The sequence below is a fragment of the Phalacrocorax carbo genome, chromosome 26, assembly GCF_963921805.1.
Source record: "Phalacrocorax carbo chromosome 26, bPhaCar2.1, whole genome shotgun sequence".
Taxonomy (NCBI): domain Eukaryota; kingdom Metazoa; phylum Chordata; class Aves; order Suliformes; family Phalacrocoracidae; genus Phalacrocorax; species Phalacrocorax carbo.
The window spans coordinates 3,797,371-3,802,370 of record NC_087538.1 but is presented as its reverse complement, the minus strand read 5'-3'; the positions used below and the strand labels follow the sequence as shown (position 1 = coordinate 3,802,370).

Genomic DNA, 5,000 nt, shown 5'->3' with positions numbered 1-5,000 from the left:
GCGGTCGTTCCCCGTCGTCGCCGTAACCGTTACCGGCGCTTTCGTGGCTCGTCCCCGAGATCCCCTGCAGTACACGCAAACGCGTGCGCGCGTCGCTACGGCGTCCGTCGCCGACCGTCCGCTCACCCGTTCGTCGGCAATTCTCTGTCAGCGAACAACTTATCGACACCTACCGAGCCGTATCTGCGTCGCCTTGCCTGTCCCGGTACTTCTTACGACGACGTGCGGTAATCGTCCGTAGCACGCGGCAGCACGTGATGCGGGGGGTGGGGTGGGGTGGGGTGGGTGTGTGTGTGTGCGCGCGCGCGCGCGTGGTGTGTGCGGTGCGTGCTGTGGGGGACGGGGGACGGGGGTGTGGGGGTGTGTGCGCGTGTCGCGCGCGCGCGTGTCGCGCGGCACTCCCTCACGCGTTCCCCGTCCAGCCCGCCGGCTGAGGCCGCTACCGGATCGGGTCCCTCCCGGCCCGGCCGCGGCGGGTCGCCTCCGCGCCGCCTGCGTGGGGAGGGTCCGGCCTTGTCCCGGGCGCCGGGCTTCGGCGCCCGCTGCTTTCGGCCGGGGGCGCGGGGCCCCTTCCACGTCCCCTCGAGGCCCGGGCGGAACGGGACCGTCCTCTCGGCAGCGCTCGCCGCTCGAACGCGTCCCGCCCGCCACGCGACCGCTGGCCGGCGGCCGGGCCTTAGAAGCGTGGGCCGCCTCTCGGCCAGCCCCGGCAGGGGGCCCTGCTGCCCACGCTGCCGGCGCCGGGCCCGGCGGACCGCCGTCGCTGCCCAGGCCGAGGCAGGCGGCTGCTGCTTTCCCAGGGACGGCTCTGACCGGCAAGCGAGGCGAGCGCGTATCCCGCCCGCGGGCAGGCAGGCTCGCAGGCCGGGCATCGTACGTGGCTGGCAACGCCGGCTGTAACAGAGAAGGCGGGGGCGATCTGCAGCTCTTTTTCGCGTCTCCCTCCCTGCGTGCCCGACATCCCGGACGAGGCTGGCCCGAAGCCCGCCCCCCCCCCGCCCCCGGCGCCGCGCGCAGGCGCTCCTGCGTGCCCCTGTCCGTACTGCACACGCCCCCCCCACACACCCCCCCCCCCACCCCCGGCCCCGCCGCCCCGCACCCCTCACCCCACCCCGCGCCACCGACGCAACCCCCCAGCACACAGCCCCGCCTGCCCGCCCAGACATGTAGCTCACGGCTAGTATAGCTGCTCCCCACCCCACACCCCACCCACCCCCCCACCCACCCCCCCACGCGGCCTCTCCCCCCACCTCCCGCTGCCGCCGCCGTCCGTCGCCCCGCCCACCCCACCCCCCCCCCCCCGGCCCCGCCGCCCCGCACCCCTCACCCCACCCCGCGCCACCGACGCAACCCCCCAGCACACAGCCCCGCCTGCCCGCCCAGACATGTAGCTCACGGCTAGTATAGCTGCTCCCCACCCCACACCCCACCCACCCCCCCCACGCGGCCTCTCCCCCCACCTCCCGCTGCCGCCGCCGTCCGTCGCCCCCCCCCACCCCTCGCCCCCGACCCTCCCCCGCTGGCCACGAAGCTAGCGGCCGGTAGTCTAGCTGCGCTCGCCCGCCCGCCCGCCCAGACATGTAGTTCACGGCTTGTATAGCTGCTCCCCACCCCACACCCCACACCCCCCCAAACGCGGCCTCTCCCCCCACCTCCCGCCGCCGCCGCCGCCGCCGCCGCCGCCCCCCCCAACCCCGCCCCCCCCCCCCCCCCCCCCGCCTTCCACTACCAGGTCAGCCGCCCCGGGGAAGGCTAGGCGGGAGACTTTGGAACCTAGTGGCGTCCCTGACGCCTCCTTTCTTTCTCAGTCAAGCCGTCAGCCGGTTGCTCGCCCGCCCTGCCTGCCGCGCGTCTGCCCGCCCCTGCCGGGGGCAGAAAACCTGAGGGACGCGAAACGGGGGGGGGGGGAGGGAGGGAGGGAGGCGGGGGGGGGAAAAAAAAAACATACCCATAAAATGAAATCTAAAAAGCGCCGAGCGACCCCGATGGAAATCTCCTCCAAAAAAGCGACACCCTTTCGCTCTCCCCAGCCTACCTCTGCGCCGGGTTCCCCGCCTGCTCGCTGACCGCTCTCTGCGCCTCTGCGCCGGCCTCCCTTTCCCGCTGCGGCTCTCGCCGCGACTGAGCGCCGGACCGTCAGCCTAGCGAGGCGGGAACTGCCGCCCTTTCCCCGAGGGCGGGGGCCCGGTTGCCGAGCAGCGAGGCGTGCGCGCCTGCGCAGGGCGGGCGGCTGCGTCCCTCCACCCCCCACCCCCCCCCCCCCCGCTGCTCCGCGGCGCCAGGGCTTCTGCGGTCGGCGGGGGCCGCACCCACCGGTCCGCCGGTTCCGAAATGCAGCGCGGGTGCCTGTGGGTGCCACTCTGTCTCTCCGTCGCGTCGGCATGATTGACGCGCGTGCATCGGAGCGTGTGTCGGGGGGGGGGGAGCGGGGGTGGGAAGGAGACACACACAAAGTCTGCAGGATCGCAGACACGTATTTTAATCGATTTATTTTTAAAAATTACAAACGACAGTGAAACGGGGCGGGGGGGGGGGGAAGGGGGAAGGGGGAAGGGGGAAGGGGAGAGAGAAAAAGAACAAAGCACCAAACGAACAAACCCGAAATAAACCAAAACCGAAAGTCGGCGAGCACCCGGTGGCGCCGGGACCCGAAGCTGGCTAGGGCCGACCGGTCCCGAAGTCTCCCGGCGGGCGGCAAACTTGCGCCGGTGAGCCGGGTGGCTCGTGAACACAAGCTGCTGCCTCTAACCGGTCCCCCGCCAGCCCGAGGGTGTGCTGGGGGTGGGGGGTAAGGGTTGGGGGGAGGGAGAGGAACGGAGCGAGCGGAGGGGCTGGCCGGGACCGTGAAGCCCGTGAGCGCACGGCAGCCACCGTCTCGCAGTGGGCGGGGGGGGTGAGGAGGGGGGAGTGTGGGGGGGGGTGGTGGTGTGAGCGTGCGCGCTTAAAGAAAAGGAACGTTTCAGTAATTTTCAGTCCTCTTTTGTCGACTTTTTTCCTGCCGAAGCCGATAAAGGTAAAAACCTCTCGAGTGAAACGGCACGCCTGAACTAGCTCCCTTTATAAGAAGCGCTTAAATCCCGGAAACGGGGTGAAAAAAAAAAAAGAAAAAAGACCCCGAGCCGCCTTCCCCCCCCGGCCCCCACCGCCGCGCGACCAGGGTGGCCCGCGTCGCAGAGTCGCGTAAGACTCGTGGGGGAAGAAGAGGCGAAAAGGGAAAGAAGGTGATCAGAAATTACCCCCGCCGGTCCGCGCACCCCACCCCCTCGCCCCCACCGACCACCCCACCCCCGCCCAGACCCAACACCCCACGGCCGCGAGGAGCCGGCCACGCGGTACCCCTGCCTGCGGAGCACTGAGCATGCGGCACGTCTACCTGGCTACGCGAGGAGCGGGGCAGCCACCCGCGTCTAGCCGGCTCCGGGGCTGGCTGCCAGGCCCACCCGGCGCCGGAACAGGCGGCTGCCACGTCTACATGGCTCCGGGCAGCGTGGCGGCCGCTGGCGGTGTGCGGCGACCGCGGCGTGTCGCTGCCGGAGCGTCCCGTGAAAAGGACGGTCGGGTCTGCCCGGCTCCGGGGGAGCAGCCGCCACGTCTGCCCGGCTCCGTGGGGGGGGGGGGGGGGGGGTCGGCGGCGGCTGCCACGTCTACCCGGCTCCGTGGGGGGGGGTCGGCGGCGGCTGCCACGTCTACCCGGCTCCGTGGGGGGGGTCGGCGGCGGCTGCCACGTCTGCCCGGCTCCATGGGGGGGGGGTCGGCGGCGGCTGCCACGTCTACCCGGCTCCGTGGGGGGGGTCGGCGGCGGCTGCCACGTCTACCCGGCTCCGTGGGGGGGGGGTCGGCGGCGGCTGCCACGTCTACCCGGCTCCGTGGGGGGGTCGGCGGCGGCTGCCACGTCTACCCGGCTCCGTGGGGGGGGGTCGGCGGCGGCTGCCACGTCTACCCGGCTCCGTGGGGGGGGTCGGCGGCGGCTGCCACGTCTACCCGGCTCCGTGGTGGCGGCTGCCACGTCTACCCGGCTCCGGGGACCGTGGCGGCCGCCGGAGCGCCCGGTGAAAAGGAGGGTCAGGTCTACCGGGCTCCGGCGGGACTTGGTCGCGTTCGAGGGGCGCAGGGGTAGACCTGCCGTCCACGCCACTTGGTCGGAGCTTTCGTAGGGGTCGCTGTTTTTCGCTGCCTCCAGTTACGTCATGGTAAAGGTCGGCGTGATTGACGCGCCTGCCCGGTGGGCGGAGGCGAGGCTCTTGGAGGTTTTTCCGGGCGAGGAAGTGTCGGTACGTACTACAGGAGCGAGCGGTGACTCGTCTCCGGAGCAGCGCTAGCGAGCGGTTGCAACGCCCGGGCCTCGGCTGGTGGGAAAGTTGGGGCGCTCCGCGGCTCTCGTTGGCGGTTCCCGCAGCGGTTCGGCTCGGCTTCTTGCCCGCTTAGGCACGGCCAGCCCCCGGCGCTTCGACCCGCGAGGCAGCCCGGTGGGTCCGAGGGGCGTGGAGAACCGGAGCTCGCCGTTGCCGACCGGCGCGAGGTGTGCCGAAGCAGTCTTCTGCGGGGACGGGGCAAGAGACCGGCAGCGGTTGCCGGCACTCGAACGCTAAGCGGCTGGGGAAGACGCGGAGTCAGTCGAGCCTGCCTGCCGCCGCGGCTTTCCCCGGCCCGCGAGGGTCCGATGGTGTGGCACGGGCGTTGGCGGCGGCGCCTCGTCCTCCTTTGACCGGCACGAGCCATTCGTGGCGGCCCGCGGTGTCTGGCCTGCCCTGGTTTCTCGACCTGCCGGAGAGCTTGGTGGTGGGATGGCGCGCGTCCGGGCGAGGTGGCGGCACTCGGTCCTTTTTCTCCGGCCTTAAAGCTGGAACCCGCGAAGCGGGCGGTTTCTGAGCGGCGGCCAGCCGGTCCCGGTTGGCTGACTGCGGGGGAGAGGGGGTGGGTGGCGGTGACCGGCGCCGTGCGGCCTCCAGCGGCTTTTCCCTGGGCCCACGTCCCCCGGGGGATCGCTTAGCTGTGTCCCC

The 5,000-nt window shown here is 72.1% G+C and overlaps 1 long non-coding RNA gene across 1 annotated transcript; it reads right to left on the bottom strand.

The window, feature by feature from the left end:
- Window positions 1-389: 389 nt before the first annotated feature.
- LOC135317546 (uncharacterized) lies at window positions 390-2,219 on the bottom strand. The gene is made up of 3 exons (XR_010376369.1): window positions 2,036-2,219; window positions 1,730-1,862; window positions 390-894 (listed from the first exon to the last, which is right to left on the bottom strand). It is a non-coding gene; the product is annotated as an uncharacterized LOC135317546 (long non-coding RNA).
- Between the last annotated feature and the right edge of the window lie 2,781 nt (window positions 2,220-5,000).